This window comes from Helianthus annuus, chromosome 6, assembly GCF_002127325.2.
Source record: "Helianthus annuus cultivar XRQ/B chromosome 6, HanXRQr2.0-SUNRISE, whole genome shotgun sequence".
In the NCBI taxonomy this organism is placed as follows: domain Eukaryota; kingdom Viridiplantae; phylum Streptophyta; class Magnoliopsida; order Asterales; family Asteraceae; genus Helianthus; species Helianthus annuus.
In genome coordinates, this window is record NC_035438.2 from 107,034,973 (window position 1) to 107,054,817 (window position 19,845).

A 19,845-nucleotide genomic window follows, 5' to 3' on the forward strand; every position below is an offset into this window, starting at 1 on the left:
TATTTTTTTTAAAAAATATCTACTCGGCGCTTTTTTAATTTTTTTTTTTTGCCCAAAACCCTTAAAAACATGTATATAACATGTGTAAATTTTTTCAAGAAAAAAAAAACATCGGGAACTTTGAGTTTCCCGGGTTTTCTAAATTAAAGTGGGTTTTCTATATATATATATATATATATATATATATATATATATATATATATATATATAGGGTGGGGTTCGGCTACAAAGTCCATTTTTCCTACAAAGTGTACAAAGTCATAAAACGCCACAATTTCAATCATAAAACACACTCAAAACCCACAAATAACAGAGTGAAGATAACTAAAACACAATATCCAAACCCTAACAGTACATAAAAACTTCAAACACACCATCGTAGACCTATGAATATAAAACACAGCATGATAATCAACATAAAACACATTATTGTTAGTTATTCGAAAATCAAAGGCTTATTATCCAAAACACAACACAAAACCCTTCAAATATGGCATTTTAGTAATCTCCACTTTGTTATATGTGGATTTTGAGTGTATTTTATGGCTGAAATTGTGGTGTTTTATGACTTTGTACACTTTGTAGGAGACATGGACTTTGTAGCCAACTCCCACCCTATATATATATATATATATATTTGTCCAAATATATATTTATGTCCAAAGATGTCTAAATATTTGTCCAAGTCTAAAAATGTTAAGGAATATATTTATATAAATATATTTTCTTGTATTTGTCCATATACCCTTTCATAGGTTGTTTTGTATGAATATTCTTATGTATTTTTATGTGTATTTTGTTAGTGATACTCCTTGGGAGTATTTAGTGTATTTTTATGTTCCTAATACACTACTACATATAATACACATAATATACACTTAGCACAAAATTTGGTGACCACTAAATATATATATTTCTCCTAAAAATATACATACTAAATATTGATTTTACCTTGAAGAAATCCTTATTTCTTAGCTTGTGATTTTGTAGAAAAATTAGGAAACCTTAGTAAATATTTTTAGGTGAATTTTTGGGGAATAAGTTTCACTAAAACTTATATTTTTCTAAGTGTCAAAATTTTTATAAAATTTTGACATAGTTTCCCCTAAAAATGGAGGTTTCCCATGTTTTCAAAACATGTGTTTATTTTCTTTTCACCATCAAAATCAATTTCCAATCAACATAACAAGTTACATACACTAATTTCATCATGTAAAGCCTTATGATGAACTTGATTTTTGTTAAAAATGTGTAGTCTTTTAGATCTACACTTTACATACTTAAATCTTCCAAAAACAAGGGTTCTTGTTAAATTTTAACAAACTTTTTGTGAAGCTTGTTTCATAAATGGTTCATCCAGAAACTTTATCACTTTAAGATCATAAGAAACATACTTTAAAACCATCTTTCATGTTCACATAAAGACCTTTCAAGTTCATCTTCAAGTTTAACCATGGATCTTTCAAGATCCATGCTTAAACTTGTTAGATCTAAGCTTCTAACAAGCTTTAACATGATGGATCTAACTAGAAACACAAGATTCAACATTCACAACTTCATCACATACATTAAACAACTTCAAAACAACTTGATTTCACTTAGATTATGTTAGATCTTCATGTTACCATCTTTTAAAGTTTAGTTTCTTTGATGGTGTGACTTGTACATACTAATAACATGAAGTAATATAGTGTTTAAAAGGCTTACTACTAGCTCTAGTGGCTAGGGAAGTGGCACAAACAAGATGAAGATGAAGATAGAAGAAAATGAGAGGTTAATAGCTCCTCCAAGTGGTCCTTGAACTTCCTTTGCTTCAAGACTTCTTAGATCACCTTCTAACACCTTGTGATGACCTTAGATTGCCTTGAATTGAAGTGAAAATGGGGGAGGTAGTGGGGTTGTGGTGTGGCCGTAGGTTAGAGAGAAGAAGGAAAAGAAGATGGAGTTTGAATGTGTGAAATGACCATGTCTTTCTTCCTTATGGTTCTTTATAAAACAACTTCCAACAAGTGTTTAACCATTAGTTTAAATGTCCAATATCTAGCCAACATAAGAAATATTATAATCAAAAGTGATGTGGGGCCCTTGGGGTCGGTTACACATGAGGGGGGGGGGGGTAATTTGTAAATTTTGGAAGTTGAGGGACTAGAAGGTAAGTTAGAAGGTTTATGTTTAAATTAAGTGTGTTTATGTGTTTTTATGATTTTTAAGGCGTTTTATCACCAATACTAGCTTTATATCATAAAAACAATGCTTCTAGTCTAGTTTTGATGTTTTGGGTAGTGTCCGGTTATTCGTTCGATTATCGGTTCGTTAAAGTGCTAAATAACGCAGTTTTACAAGGTATGAAGTATATTTTGTGAGGGTTTTCATTCCCAACATTTTACAAGTTATTTTGGATACTAAAACATAAATTATGCATGTTATTTCATCGTTTAAATGCTGTTTTTGCTGTTTTTCTGCAAAAATTTGCATTTAAAGTGCGTTTCGAGTACTTTTTAGTGTCTGTTTTAGCTTCCGGAAAGTGTTTAGGTTACCCCTTGTTCCTACACTTGGGTTTTAATGTATTTTTGATGCTAGACCTACTCCTAGGCCCTAAATCTATTGTCTGATTGTATTCTGCAGTCATGCTGACGCAGCTTGTCTTACCGGTGAGTTTACTAGTCGTTCTGACGCAACGCTTAATGTAATGCACAATGCGATAATTGAAGTATTAAAACATGCATGAATTCATATTTAAAGCAAGCAAGCACATAAGGTTGACGTTTAAGCACATAATTGCAAGAAATAAGTAATTATTAAAATAATACAGAAATTACCGGTTTTGTGCCAGTTGTCACAAGTTTGCTCCAGGTTCTTTAATTTGGATGTGTGTTTTTTTTGTTTGTAATTTTGAATGAGTTCTTGAATATTCTTGATTGGTTTTTTTTTTAATTTGGATATTAAAACTACTATAAAGAAGCAACAAAAACATGCAATAGAACTTGTACATTGTGCTTTATGAGTTTTTCAAAAAAAAAAACTTGATTTTTTACTTTTAGTCCAAAGATTTTTGCCTTTTGCACATTTAACCCTACACAATTTGTTTTTTTTTAACTTTAACACAAAACTTTCATTATTTGCAATTTATAATTTCACAACTTTTGTCGCTTTTAGTTTTCATCTTTCGCAAATTTTCGTTTTACGTATAGTTCTAAATTTTTCGAGTTAATACGACACAATGTACGACTGTGGTTCAACTTTTTTATGTTTTGTTTCAAATTTTGCAAGTTAACACGGCGCAACGTGCATGTGTGGTTGAACGTTTTTACCTCTATTTTTTCATGTTGACAGGTTCGTCGCAGCACGCATATCCTGGGTCGAGTCAGTGTTGGTGGTCGATGACGGTTGTGTGACATTAGTACTATTTGACACCGTTTTACACCCTGCTGCAACGCGGGGTGTGCTTTGAGGGTTTTCAAAGAAAAAATAGTTATGCATAAGGTTGTTGTAACCTTGGCTTTGGGGGTTTTCCAAAAAAAATTGATTTTTTTTTACATTCCACCCAAAGGTAGTTCATAAATTATTTTTAACCCAAAACTATTTGTTTTTTTTTTACTTTTAACCCAAAACTTTTTTATCTTTTGCAATCTATCCTCATAACTTTTTTTACTTTCAACTTTAGTGTCACACCCCCAAAATCCACCCGCGGAGTTCTACCGCTTGGAGGCGTGACTGACCAGGATCCAGCCACCAATCATACTGAACAAGCATATAAATAGTTATAAAAGTCTAACCAATACGATTGGTGTTCAAACAAAAACAAAGTTTAAGTTGCAAGCGGAAGCATAAGTCTTAAAGTTAAAACATAAGTTCAAATGTTTTCAAGTTTAACATGGCACGCAGCAATCCATGTCCCACAACGACTCTTCTCCATGCAAGCTCCAGCTGAGTACCTATGGTCCTGCAAAGCATGTAGTAACGAGTCAACAACTAGTTGAGTGAGTTCACAGTTAGGTGTTTGTTTTAGTTGTTTCGAAAACAGTTTCCTTTATCTGGCATCCTTCCGTGGGGGTTACCCCGTAGTTTAAAAAAAACGTGACTTGTTCATTCCCGGTTATTTTGGCATTCCAGCCGTGGGGGCTACCCCGTGTTAGTTATCAGGCATTTCGGCCGTGGGGGCTACCCCATACGTACACTAGACTCGTTACCATATCGACTGCTGACTGTAGTCATGTTTATGTGCCCTGAAACTGTCAATGTCTATCATCATTGACGTGCCCCAGATCCATTAGTTCACGCCCGTCCTCTGCGGCACGGTGTGAGGTTTGTCAGACCTAAATAGCGCTATCTAACTAATGACCCGCTCGCCATTGGCCCGGCGATTAAGTCGATATAAAAAGGAGGGACTTCGTGATAGAGTTTTGGTCTAGTACGAGTTATCCGTCCACAAGGACGAGGAATTACATTCCTGAACCATCGCTGTCCTACCCAAGGAGGACGAGGAATCCACGTTCCTTAACCCCGTTCCCAACCCAGGGAATCCCATGCTTTGTAAAGGGTGTGAACTCACCTTGGTTTGCTCGGCAGTTAATCACAGAAAGGTCAATCAAGTTGCAAGTAGTCAACTACGTCCTAACATAGATACCACTTATATCAGATTCGAACCAAGCAGTGCACGTACAAGTAGAAATCATGGCATGGCAGTTTATCAATAACATACTCAATTAACAGTAGCACGTATAGCCCATATGTTCAGCCTAATTACCTAAGCCCAAAACATGCATTAAACAGTAGCACAAGGAGTCCATAAGGCCGGCCCATTAACTTAGGCCCATAACTAAGCAAGCCCAATAAGTGTGGTCTCGAGTCGCAACCGGACTCGCAAGCGTGGTTTCGAGTCATGCTGTTTGTGTTGATCATAGGTGGTTGCGAGTCGCAAGCCATGTCGCAACTATGGTTTCGGCTGGTCATGCTATGGTTTCGAGTCGCAACAGGACTCGCAACCTGTGGTCTCGGCTTGTAAGGCTGTGGTCTCGAGTCGTAATCAGGGGTTTCGACTCCCCAGCACCTGCTGATCCTTCGCAGATTGTACTATCCAATGGAATTCATGCAGAATTATGTACTATCCACTAAACATGTTTTGTTGTCTAATATTTACCCAAAATGGATCAAACAATTCAGATTTCAAATATTCAAAGCACCTTCAAAGCACATTCAAGTTGTTCTTCATATATTCATCATGTTCTTCAAACATTCAAATCACATTCATTATCATGTTCATGTTGTTCATCATACCAACAACCCTTATTCAAGCACATTATGCATTTATCCTAATCATAACATGAACAAGTATCAAAACACTTGAACTTAATACCACAATTCGGTCCTATATACAACCGATTATATGATAAATACAAACCGATTTCATGCTCATCAAAACTAGTGGTTCAAACTTCATTTAAACACAAGACATCATCAACCGAAATCAAGACATGTTAACCGATTCATCATTATCATACATATGATATCATCTTTTGACAACAAGTAACAATTTTCTATCAAACAAGCACCTTTATCATAAACAATCATTTCATGTATAAACAACTTAGCAAACAAACATGATGTCATAATCATCAATCCAAGCACAAAACACAACAAGGATTACTAACCGGTTAAGAGATAGGAAAGGTGAACTCCAAATGTCGATTTCCAAGCTTGAACCGAAGGTCCTAGTGCCCACCGATTGGATCCGAGAATGAAGTGTGTTTGTGTTTCTTATGGTTTTAGTGAGAGGGAAAGTAGGAAAGTGTGTGTAGGAGGGTGAGTGTGTTGTCCAAAGAAATGGCAAGGATAGCCAAGAGTGTGATATATATACTAGTTCCCCAAGGTGCACCCTAAAGGGTTTACAAATCGGCTAAGGGGTTTTACGGCCCAAATGGCCAAACCGGCTACTGTTCACTCGAGACCACATGGTCTCGAGTCGAGTTCTCGTGTCTCGGGTCGCATACATACAAGCATACACATAAGCATAATATATAGTTCACACAAAATGTTCGCATATATCATTACACCAATCATGTCAACTAATCACATAACGTACAAGCATGTTACATCAAGACACAACGAAAGGTTCTAAATTTCGAGTTGTCACATCATCCCCAAGTTGAAAGAAATTTCGTCTCGAAATTTGATGGCACTCACTGAGGAAGCTAGTTAAGTTGCATGGTTTTCCCGGTTTTCCTGGGGTGTCACATCCTCCCCCCGTTGATCTGGAATTTCGTCCCGAAATTCCGTAGCTTCAGCCTTAGTAGCGGTTGTACTGTTTGCGAACAGTTGGGGATACTTTTGTTTCATCTGATCTTCGCGCTCCCAGGTGAACTCTGGGCCGCGACGTGAGTTCCAACGAACTCGAACGAGAGGTATTCTAGTGCTCTTGAGGACCTTAACATCCCGGTCCGTGATTTCGACTGGTTCCTCGACGAATTTCAACTGTTCGTCGATCGTGAGTTCCTTCAGAGGAACTACGTGGGTCTCATCTGACAGACACTTCTTCAGATTCGACACGTGAAAAACGTTGTGAACTGCACCGAGTTCTGCTGGTAAGTTTAGTCTGTAGGCCACCTTGCCTATTTTCTCAATGATCTCAAAAGGTCCAACGTATCGTGGGTTAAGTTTGCCTCGTTTGCCAAAACGAACCACACCCTTCCAGGGTGAAACTTTGAGTAATACCCGCTCCCCAACCTGGAGCTCAAGTGGTTTCCTGCCCTTATCGGCGTAGGCTTTCTGACGGTCTCGAGCGGCCGCCATGCGTTGTCGTATTTGAGTAATCCGCTCAGTAGTGTCTACCACATGTTCTGGACCAGTGATTTGACTATCCCCCACCTCTGCCCAACAAAGAGGTGACCGGCATTTACGTCCGTACAATGCCTCAAACGGAGTAGCTTTAACGCTGGTGTGGTAGCTGTTGTTGTACGAGAATTCCACAAGTGGCAGATGTTTTTCCCAGCTGTTGCCAAAGTCGATTACACATGCACGAAGCATATCTTCTAGGGTCTGAATAGTGCGCTCGGACTGCCCGTCCGTCTGTGGGTGATACGCTGTGCTCATATCTAATCGTGAGCCAAAGGATTTGTGCATTGCCTGCCACAGCTCTGAAGTAAAACGTGCATCTCGATCAGAGATGATAGAGGTGGGCACCCCGTGCCTCGAAACAACTTCCTTGAGATATATCTCCGCTAGAGTGGAGAATTTATCCGTTTCTTTAATCGCCAAAAAGTGTGCGGATTTCGTGAGTCGATCCACGATCACCCAAATAGTATCGTTTCCGCGCTGAGATTTAGGTAGGCCAGTAACGAAATCCATGGAAATTTGCTCCCATTTCCATTGTGGTATCTCTGGTTGCTGGAGTAGGCCTGAGGGTTTCTGGTATTCTGTCTTGACTCGCGCACAAGTCAAACACTTGCTGACGTAGGTTGCTATGTGGGCCTTCATGCTAGGCCACCAATACGTAGTTTTAATATCGTGGTACATCTTATCTGAACCAGGGTGTACCAAGTAGCGAGATTTGTGTGCTTCATCCATCACAAGCTCTCGTAGGTTGCCATAGAGTGGGACCCAAATGCGTCCTGCTACGTAGTACGCACCGTCTTCCTTCTGTTCTAAGCGTTGTCTTGACCCTCGTAGGGCTTCAGCCCTAACGTTTTCTGGTTTCAGTGCTTCTATCTGAGCAGCTCGTATTTGAGAAGGGAGACTAGAATGTATTGTGAGTTGTAAAGCTCTCACACGCTTAGGCGCAGTGTCCTTTCGACTGAGGGCGTCAGCCACAACATTGGCCTTGCCCGGGTGATACCTGATAGAGCACTCGTAGTCATTCAGTAATTCGACCCATCGTCGTTGCCGCATATTCAGTTCCTTCTGCTTGAATATGTGCTCTAGGCTCCTGTGGTCGGTGTAGATTGCGCACTTGGTTCCGTACAGGTAGTGCCGCCATAACTTAAGTGCGAAAACAACAGCTCCCAGCTCCAAATCGTGTGTAGTGTAGTTCTTCTCGTGAACTTTGAGTTGTCGTGAGGCGTAGGCTATGACTTTATCTCGTTGCATCAATACACAACCAAGACCTTGAATTGATGCATCACAGTAAACCACAAAATCGTCTGTGCCCTCTGGCAGTGAAAGGATAGGTGCACTACAGAGTCTATCCTTTAGATGTTGAAAAGCTAACTCCTGTGCATTTCCCCAGTGATAAGCAACGCCTTTCTGCGTTAGCGAGGTGAGAGGCTGCGCGATCTTAGAAAAATCCTTAATGAATCTCCTGTAGTAACCTGCCAATCCCAAGAATTGGCGAATTTCCTTTAGTGTACGAGGTGCAGGCCAGTTCTTAATAGAGTCTACCTTGGATGGATCAACGTGAATCCCATCCTTGTTTACTACGTGGCCTAGGAAATGGACCTCACGAAGCCAGAAGTCGCATTTCGAGAACTTTGCATAAAGCTGTTCCGTCCGAAGGAGTTCCAAAATAAGTCGTAGATGTTGTTCGTGTTCCTCCTGACTCTTAGAATAGATCAGGATGTCGTCGATGAAGACTATAACGAACTTGTCCAGATAAGGCTTGCATACTCGGTTCATCAAGTCCATGAAAACTGCGGGTGCGTTCGTCAGCCCAAACGGCATGACCAAAAACTCATAGTGCCCATAACGGGTTCTAAAGGCTGTCTTGGAGACATCCTCTTCTCGAACTCTCAGCTGGTGATATCCCGATCTCAGATCGATCTTCGAATAGTAGCTCGACCCCTGCAACTGGTCGAACAAGTCGTCAATACGCGGTAGAGGATAACGGTTCTTCACAGTCACCTTATTGAGTTCACAATAGTCGATACACATTCTGAAGGTACCGTCCTTCTTCTTCACAAATAGTACTGGAGCTCCCCAGGGCGATGAACTAGGACGAATAAAACCCTTATCCAGGAGTTCTTGTAGTTGCGTAGAGAGTTCTTCCAACTCTGATGGAGCTAAACGATAAGGTGCACGGGCTATAGGCGCAGCTCCAGGAGCTAGTTCAATCTGAAACTCGACTTGGCGATGGGGTGGAAGACCAGGTAATTCCTCAGGAAATACCTCAGGATAGTCACGTACAACTGGAAAATCTTCTAGCTTCTTCTCTTTCTCCGTGGTGTCAGTAACTAGAGCCAAAACCGCAGTGTGGCCCTTTCGTAAGCACTTCTGGGCCTTAAGGAGAGAGATGATGTTCTCAACAGCACTTCTCTTGTCGCCATGAATCATAAGTGGTTCACTACCGGAACCCGGAATACGAACGATCTTCTCGTTGCAAAGAATCTCTGCTCGGTGTTGGGATAACCAATCCATCCCAATGACAACGTCGAAGCTACCCAAGATGATAGGAATAAGGTCAATAGAGAAGGTCTGGTTAGCGAGGACAAGTTTGCAACCTTTGACTACGTGCGAGGCCTCCAAACTCTTACCATTAGCTAGCTCTACAGTGTGCTTATTGCTCAGGGGTGTTGAAATACGCTTAAGCATTTTACTAACTTCTAGTGACACATAGCTAGTATCGGCACCCGAATCAAATAGGACTGTAACATAAAAGTCGTCGAGAAGGAACTTATCCGTCACCACGTTGGGGTCATTCCTTGCTTCACCTTGACCAATCACGAACACTCGTCCCCTGGCACCATTGTTGTTGTTGTGGTTCCCATTGTTACCATTCCCCTGATTGTTGTTGTTGTTCTGGTTCTGGTTCAGTTGGGGACAATCTTTCTTGAAGTGGCCTTCAGCTCCACACTGAAAGCACCCTTTGTTGTTACCCTGTTGTTGTCGCTGGTTCTGTTGAGGTTGCTGACGATTCTGATTGGCGGGGTGTGCGCTCCTGCAATCCTTTGCAACATGACCAGGCTTGTTGCACCGATGACAGTTGCCCCTGGTGCATGGCCCACTGTGGTGTAGGTTGCAACGATTGCATTTGGGGTGACTCCCCTTGTACCCACCATGACTTTGACCACCAGACAATTGCTGACTGGGGCTCTTGTGGTCGTCAGTCTTTCTCTGCTGAGACTGAGATTGCACAGAAGTTGAACCCTTGCTTGAAGTTCCATCCCATTTCCGTTTGCTGTCACTAGAGGTACCCGAAGTAGTTGCAGCGCCTATGCGCTTTGGTAACTTGTTCTGCTCCACCGCCTGATCAGTGAGACGGTGAGCCAACTGAACAACCTGCTGGATAGTGGCCAAGTTTGCTGAAGTCACATGACTTTGGATCTCTGGCACCAAACCCTTGAGATAGAGTTCAATTCGCTTATAGGGAGGGTCCACCATAGTAGGACACAATAGGGCAAGCTCATGCGATCTCTTAGTATACGCCTCAATCTCTGACCCCGTCATCTTGAGGTTGTAGAACTCGTCTTCCAACTTATGAATGTCATCGCGACTGCAGTATTCCTCCCTGATCATTTCCTTGAAAGTTTCCCATGGGGTGGCGTTGGCAGCAACCAACCCCAGCATTTGCACTTGAGCATTCCACCACGTGAGGGCCAAACCCTCGAGAGTACCAGTAGCGTACTTCACCCTGCGTGCTTCAGGGCATTCACACATTTCGAACACAGATTCTAGTTTCTCAAACCAGTGGAGGAGACCTACAGCTCCTTCAGTTCCGCTAAAAGTAGTGGGTCGACAGTCCATAAAGGTCTTAAAAGTGCACACCGGTGCCTGAGCATGTTGACCTAAGGTAGGTGAAAGAAAGACAGAGTTTAACACAAAGGTTGGTTCATGAGAGTAGGATCCTAAAGATCCTAGGATAAGTTCGGACTGCAGGATATACCTCCTGCGTATGCAGCAGCGAGTGCTGCGGCAACTCGTTCGTTGATCAAAGCCGTCAACTGGGCTTGTGTCATGTTAACGCGTCCAGACATGATTCTTCATAACAAGAGTAATACGAGTGAGAGAGGTTCGCGAAAGTACGATAGTAGGATAGAGCAAGCACACACGTGTTCAAACAACAGTATTTATACCAATCAAGCATACCATGGGCAATGTACTATGTAACTAACAAGTAGGCAATATACACATATCATGTCACCTAGATTGTCGAGCCTTGCATGTGGAGTGAAGCGTCGTTGTGGACCGTTGAGCACTATACCGGTTATAGTCTGGTTTTAACAAAAAAACGTTTCCCCTTTATTAGAACCAAGTTCACTATAACCAATGGCTCTGATACCAATCTGTCACACCCCCAAAATCCACCCGCGGAGTTCTACCGCTTGGAGGCGTGACTGACCAGGATCCAGCCACCAATCATACTGAACAAGCATATAAATAGTTATAAAAGTCTAACCAATACGATTGGTGTTCAAACAAAAACAAAGTTTAAGTTGCAAGCGGAAGCATAAGTCTTAAAGTTAAAACATAAGTTCAAATGTTTTCAAGTTTAACATGGCACGCAGCAATCCATGTCCCACAACGACTCTTCTCCATGCAAGCTCCAGCTGAGTACCTATGGTCCTGCAAAGCATGTAGTAACGAGTCAACAACTAGTTGAGTGAGTTCACAGTTAGGTGTTCGTTTTAGTTGTTTCGAAAACAGTTTCCTTTATCTGGCATCCTACCGTGGGGGTTGCCCCGGAGTTTAAAAAAAACGTGACTTGTTCATTCCCGGTTATTCTGGCATTCCAGCCGTGGGGGCTACCCCGTGTTAGTTATCAGGCATTTCGGCCGTGGGGGCTACCCCATACGTACACTAGACTCGTTACCATATCGACTGCTGACTGTAGTCATGTTTATGTGCCCTGAAACTGTCAATGTCTATCATCATTGACGTGCCCCAGATCCATTAGTTCACGCCCGTCCTCTGCGGCACGGTGTGAGGTTTGTCAGACCTAAATAGCGCTATCTAACTAATGACCCGCTCGCCATTGGCCCGGCGATTAAGTCGATATAAAAAGGAGGGACTTCGTGATAGAGTTTTGGTCTAGTACGAGTTATCCGTCCACAAGGACGAGGAATTACATTCCTGAACCATCGCTGTCCTACCCAAGGAGGACGAGGAATCCACGTTCCTTAACCCCGTTCCCAACCCAGGGAATCCCATGCTTTGTAAAGGGTGTGAACTTGTCACACCCCCAAAATCCCACCTGCGGAGTACTACCGCTTGGAGGCGTGACTGACCAGGATCCAGCCACCAATCATACTGAACAAGCATATAAGCAGTTATAAAAGTTTAACCAATACGATTGGTGTTTCAAAACAAACAAGTTAAGTTGCAAGCGGAAGCATAAGTTAAAGTTATAACATAAGTTCAAATGTTTTCAAATAGAACACGACACGCAGCAATCCGTGTCCCACAACGACCCTCCTCCATGCAAGCTCCAGCTGAGTACCTATGGTCCTGCAAAGCATGTAGTAACGAGTCAACAACTAGTTGAGTGAGTTCACGGTTGGGTGTTTGTTTTAGTTGTTTCGAAAACAGTTTCATTTAACTGGCATCCTGCCGTGGGGGTTACCCCATAGTTTAAAAACGTGACATGTTCATTCCCAGTTACTCCGGCATTCCAGCCGTGGGGGCTACCCCATGATAGTTATCAGGCATTTCGGCCGTGGGGGCTACCCCATGCGTACACTAGACTCGTTACCATATCGACTGCTGACTGTAGTCATGTTTATGTGCCCTGAAAACATCAATGCCTATCATCATTGACGTGCCCCAGATCCATTAGTTCACGCCCGTCCTCTGCGGCACGGTGTGAGGCTTGTCAAACCTAAATAGCGCTATCTAACTAATTACCCGCTCGCCATTGGCCCGGCGATTAGTCGATACAAAAAGGAGGGACTTCGTGATAGAGTTTTAGTCTAGTACGTTTATCCGTCCATCCGGACGAGGAATCACATTCCTGAACCACTGACGTCCCACCCAAGGAGGACGAGGAAACCACGTTCCTTAACCCCGTTCCCAACCCAGGGAATCCCATGCTTTGTAGAGGGTGTGAACTCACCTTGGTTTGCTCGGCAGTTAATCACAGAAAGATCAATCAAGTCGCAAGTAGTCAATAACGTCCTAACACGGATACCACTTATAATCAGATTCAAACCAAGCAGTGCACGAATGTTCAACACGTATGGCAAACACGTTTAACAGTAACAGTTCATAGTTATCATTCAAACATAGCCCAAAGTCTAAGTGTGAGGCCCAAACAGTTGGGCTCGTGATAACAGGCCCAAACAACACATCAACAGTAGCACAGAAGTCCATAAATCCGGCCCACTAACTTAGGCCCATAAGTGTGGTCTCGAGTCGCAACCGGACTCGCAAGCATGGTCTCGAGTCATGCTGTTTGTGCTGATCATAAGTGGTTGCGAGTCGCAACCTATGTCGCAACCGTGGTTTCGGCTAATCATGCTGAGGTCTCGAGTCGCAACGGGACTCGTAACCTGTGGTCTCGGCTTGTCCTGTTATGGTTGCGAGTCGCAACCGCGTGGTCTCGAGTCATCACGCTGTGGTTGCGAGTCGCAACTGGGTGATTGCGAGTCGTAAGCTGTCGTTTTCATGTTCACGTGTTGATGCAGATATGGTCAGCTTAATGGTACAATGTAATCAGGCCCAAATCAGGAAACAACCAATAGAATTTCACTAACAAGTTTTCCTAATCAGGCTATTAGTAAAAATGGATCAAAATCACAAGGGTTTTCACATCTTCAACTATCATTCAAATTGTTCTTCATATATTCAAACACATATTCATCAAGTTCATAACATGTTTAACACTTATTCAACCAAAACTATGAACAAGCATCAAAACACTTAGCATAACACACAACTCGGTTTTCATATAAGTCCGATTTCATGACAAGTGCAACCCGATTTCATGTTTATCAACATAAGTGGTTCAAACTTCATTTAGACACAAAATATCACAACTCATCATATAATATATGTTAACCGGTTATCAACATTGTGCATATTGGAATCATCATATTCATCAAGATCATCATGTAAACACTAACAATAAACATCATCTCATTCATACATCACAAAACACAACAAAATCAACCATAAACATGATAGATACTAACCGGTTGGTGAAGTGTGTGTGTGTGCCGATCCGAAGTCCAAATCCGAGAGTTCTTGTGCCAACCGATTGGATCCGAAAACTTGGAGGTGTGTTTGTGTTCTAGAGTTCTAGTGAGAGAGAAGATAGGAGAGTGTGTGTGTTCTTGTTCAACAAATGGTAAAAAAAAGAACTAAGGGTGGTTTATATATGCTAGCTCCAAGTGTTGCACCCTTAATGGGTTCGGTTAAGGGTTTACGGCCCAAATGGCCCAACCGGCCAAAGGCCCAAACCGGCCACTAGGTTCTCGGCCCAAGGCCCATTCGGTCACTATTCACTCGAGACCTCATGGTCTCGAGTCGGGTTCTTTGTTCTCGGGTTGGGTTCTCGGCTCGCATATAACACATACACATATACATACAAATGCACACATAACAAAGCACATAAAAGTTCACGTTTATCATTAAGTTTAATCGGTTAACTAGTCACATAACGTACAAGTAGGTTGCATCAAGACATAACGAAGGTTCTAGATTTCGAGTTGTCACATCATCCTCAAGTTGAAAGAAATTTCGTCCCGAAATTTGATGGCACTCACTGAGGAAGCTAGTTAGGTTGCAAGGTTTTCCCGGTTATCCTGGGGTGTCACATCCACCCCCCGTTGATCTGGAATTTCGTCCCGAAATTCCGTAGCTTCAGCCTCAGTAGCGGTTGTACTGTTCTCAAACAGTTGGGGATACTTCTGTTTCATCCGATCTTCGCGCTCCCAGGTAAACTCTGGGCCGCGACGTGAGTTCCAACGAACTCGAACAAGAGGTATTCTAGTGCTCTTGAGGACCTTAACATCCCGGTCCGTGATTTCGACTGGTTCTTCGACGAATTTCAACTGTTCGTCGATCGTGAGTTCCTTCAGAGGAACTACGTGCGTCTCATCTGACAGACACTTCTTCAGATTCGACACATGGAAAACGTTGTGAACTGCACCGAGTTCTGCTGGTAAGTTCAGTCTGTAGGCCACCTTGCCTATTTTCTCAAGGATTTCGAAAGGTCCAACGTACCGTGGGTTGAGTTTGCCTCGTTTACCAAAACGAACCACACCCTTCCAGGGTGAAACTTTGAGTAATACCTGCTCCCCAACCTGGAGCTCAAGTGGTTTCCTGCCCTTATCGGCGTAGGCCTTCTGACGGTCACGAGCGGCCGCCATGCGTTGTCGTATTTGAGCAATCCGCTCAGTAGTGTCTACCACATGTTCTGGACCAGTGATTTGACTATCTCCCACCTCTGCCCAACAGAGGGGTGACCGGCATTTACGTCCGTACAATGCCTCGAACGGAGCAGCTTTAATGCTGGTGTGGTAGCTGTTATTATACGAGAATTCCACAAGTGGCAGATGCCTTTCCCAGCTGTTGCCAAAGTCGATTACACAAGCACGAAGCATGTCTTCTAATGTTTGAATAGTGCGTTCGGACTGCCCGTCCGTCTGTGGGTGATACGCTGTGCTCATATCAAGACGTGAGCCAAAAGACTTGTGCATTGCCTGCCACAGTTCCGAAGTAAAACGTGCATCTCGATCAGAGATAATAGAGGTGGGCACCCCGTGCCTCGAAACAACTTCCTTGAGGTATATCTCCGCTAGAGTGGAGAATTTATCTGTTTCTTTGATTGCCAAGAAGTGTGCGGATTTCGTGAGTCGATCCACGATCACCCAGATAGTATCGTTTCCGCGCTGTGATCTAGGTAGGCCAGTAACAAAATCCATGGAAATTTGCTCCCATTTCCATTGTGGTATCTCTGGTTGCTGAAGTAGGCCTGAGGGTTTCTGATATTCCGTCTTGACTCACGCACAAGTCAAACACTTGCTGACGTAAATTGCTATGTGGGCCTTCATGCTAGGCCACCACTACGTAGTTTTAATATCGTGGTACATTTTGTCCGAACCAGGGTGTACCGAGTAGCGAGATTTGTGCGCTTCATCCATCACAAGTTCTCGTAAGTCGCCATAGAGTGGGACCCAAATGCGTCCTGTTACGTAGTAAGCACCGTCTTCCTTCTGTTCTAAGCGTTGCCTCGACCCGCGTAGGGCTTCGGCTCTAACGTTCTCTGGTTTCAGTGCTTCTATCTGAGCAGCTCGTATTTGCGAAGGTAGACTAGAATGTATCGTGAGTTGTAAAGCTCTTACGCGCTTAGGCGCAGTGTCCTTTCGACTGAGGGCGTCCGCCACTACATTGGCCTTGCCCGGGTGATACCTGATGGAGCACTCGTAGTCATTCAGCAGCTCGACCCATCGTCGTTGTCGCATATTCAGTTCCTTCTGCTTGAATATGTGTTCTAGACTCCTGTGGTCGGTGTAGATGGCGCACTTGGTTCCGTATAGGTAATGCCGCCATAGTTTAAGTGCGAAGACAACAGCTCCCAGCTCTAAATCATGCGTAGTGTAGTTCTTCTCGTGAACTTTGAGTTGTCGTGAGGCGTAGGCTATGACTTTATCTCGTTGCATCAATACACAACCAAGACCTTGAATTGATGCATCACAGTAAACCACAAAATCATCTGTGCCCTCTGGCAGTGAAAGGATAGGAGCACTACAAAGTCTATCCTTTAGATGCTGAAAAGCTAACTCTTGTGCATTTCCCCAATGATAAACAACGCCTTTCTGTGTTAACAGGGTGAGAGGCTGCGCGATCTTAGAAAAGTCCTTAATGAACCTCCTGTAGTAACCTGCCAATCCCAAGAATTGGCGAATTTCCTTTGGTGTGCGAGGCGCAGGCCAGTTCTTAATAGAGTCCACTTTGGATGGATCAACGTGAATCCCATCCTTGTTCACCACATGCCCTAGGAAATGGACTTCACGAAGCCAGAAGTCGCATTTCGAGAACTTTGCGTAAAGCTGTTCTGTTCGAAGGAGTTCCAAAATAAGTCGTAGATGTTGTTCGTGCTCCTCCTGACTCTTAGAATAGATCAGGATGTCGTCGATAAAGACTATAACAAACTTGTCCACGTACGGTTTGCAAACTCGATTCATCAAATCCATAAAAACTGCCGGTGCGTTTGTCAGCCCAAACGGCATGACCAAAAACTCATAGTGCCCATATCGAGTCCTAAAGGCCGTCTTAGAGACATCCTCTTCTCGAACTCTCAGCTGGTGATATCCCGATCTCAGATCGATCTTTGAATAGTAGCTCGACCCCTGCAGCTGGTCGAACAAGTCGTCAATACGCGGTAGAGGATAACGATTCTTCACAGTCACTTTGTTAAGTTCGCGATAGTCGATACACATTCTGAAGGTACCGTCCTTCTTTTTCACAAATAGTACTGGAGCTCCCCAAGGCGATGAGCTAGGACGAATAAAACCCTTATCCAAGAGTTCTTGTAGTTGCGTGGAGAGTTCTTCCAACTCTGATGGAGCTAAACGATAAGGTGCACGGGCTACAGGCGCAGCTCCAGGAGCTAGTTCAATCTGAAACTCGACTTGGCGATGGGGCGGAAGACCAGGTAATTCCTCAGGGAATACCTCAGGATAGTCACGGACAACTGGAAAATCTTCTAGCTTCTTCTCCTTTTCTGTGGTATCAGTAACTAGAGCCAAAATCGCAGTGTGGCCCTTTCGTAAGCACTTCTGGGCCTTAAGAAGAGAGATGATGTTCTCAACAGCACTTCTCTTGTCGCCACGAATCATGAGAGGTTCACTACCTAAAACAGGAATACGAACGATCTTCTCGTTGCAAAGAATCTTTGCTCGGTGTTGGGATAACCAATCCATCCCAATGACAACGTCGAAACTACCCAAGACAATAGGAATAAGATCAATAGAGAAAGTCTGGTTAGCGAGAATAAGCTGGCAACCCTTGACTACGTGTGAGGCTTCCAAACTCTTACCATTAGCTAGCTCTACAGTGTGCTTGTCGCTCAGGGGTGTTGGAATACGCTTAAGCATCTTACTAACTTCTAGTGACACATAGCTAGTATCGGCACCCGAATCAAATAAGACTGTAACATAAAAGTCGTCGAGAAGGAACTTACCCGTCACCACGTTGGGATCATTCCTTGCTTCACCTTGACCAATCACGAACACTCGTCCCCTAGCACCATTGTTGTTGTTCCCATTGTTACCATTCCCCTGATTGTTGTTGTTGTTCTGATTCAGTTGGGGACAATCTTTCTTGAAATGACCTTCAGCTCCACACTGAAAGCACCCTTTGTTGTTACCCTGCTGCTGTCGCTGGTTCTGCTGAGGTTGCTGACGATTCTGATTGGCGGGGTATGCGCTCCTGCAATCCTTTGCAACATGACCAGGCTTGTTGCACCGATGACAGTTGCCCCTGGTGCATGGTCCACTGTGGTGTAGGTTGCAACGATTGCATTTGGGGTGATTCCCCTTGTACCCACCATGACTTTGGCCACCGGATGATTGCTGACTGGGGCTCTTGTGATCGTCCGTCTTTCTCTGCTGAGACTGAGATTGTACAGAAGTTGAACCCTTGCTTGAAGTTCCATCCCATTTCCGTTTGTCCCCACTAGAAGTACCAGAAGTAGTTGCAGCACCTATACGCTTCGGTAACTTGTTCTGCTCCACTGCCTGATCAGTAAGACGGTGAGCCAACTGTACAACCTGCTGGATAGTAGTCAAGTTTGCTGAAGTCACATGACTTTGGATCTCTGGTACCAAGCCCTTGAGATAGAGTTCAATTCGCTTATATGGAGGATCCACCATAGTAGGACACAACAAGGCAAGCTCATGCGATCTCTTAGTGTATGCCTCAATCTCTGACCCCGTCATCTTGAGGTTGTAGAACTCATCTTCCAGCTTGTGAATGTCGTCACGACTGCAGTATTCCTCCCTGATCATTTCCTTGAAAGTTTCCCATGGGGTGGCGTTGGCAGCAACCAACCCTAACATCTGCACTTGAGCATTCCACCACGTGAGGGCCAAACCCTCGAGAGTACCAGTAGCATACTTCACCCTGCGCGCTTCAGGGCATTCACACATTTCGAACACAGACTCCAGTTTCTCAAACCAGTGTAGGAGACCTACTGCTCCTTCAGTTCCGCTAAAAGTAGTGGGTCGACAGTCCATAAAGGTCTTAAAAGTGCACACCGGTGCCTGAGCATATTGACCTAAGGTAGGTGAAAGAAAGACAGAGTTTAACACAAAGGTTGGTTCACGAGAGTAGGATCCAAATGATCCTAGAACAATTTCGGACTGCAGGATATACCTCCTGCGTTTGCAGCTGCAAGCGCTGCGGCAACTCGTTCGTTGATCAAAGCCGTCAACTTGGCTTGTGTCATGTTAACGCGTCCAGACATGGTTCTTCATAATAAGAGTAATACGTGTGAGAGAGGTTCGCGAGAGTACGATAGTAGGACAGAGTAAGCACGCACGTGTTCAAACAACAGTAGTTATACTAATCAGGCATACCATGAGCAATGTACTACGTAACTAACAAGTAGGCAATATACGCACATCATATTACCTAGAATGTCGAGCCTTGCATGAGGAGCGAAGTGTCGTTGTGGACCGTTGAGCACTGAACCGGTTATAGTCTGGTTTTAACAAAAACGTTTCTCCTTTATTAAAACCAAGTTCACTATAACCAATGGCTCTGATACCAATCTGTCACACCCCCAAAATCCCACCTGCGGAGTACTACCGCTTGGAGGCGTGACTGACCAGGATCCAGCCACCAATCATACTGAACAAGCATATAAGCAGTTATAAAAGTTTAACCAATACGATTGGTGTTTCAAAACAAACAAGTTAAGTTGCAAGCGGAAGCGTAAGTTAAAGTTATAACATAAGTTCAAATGTTTTCAAATAG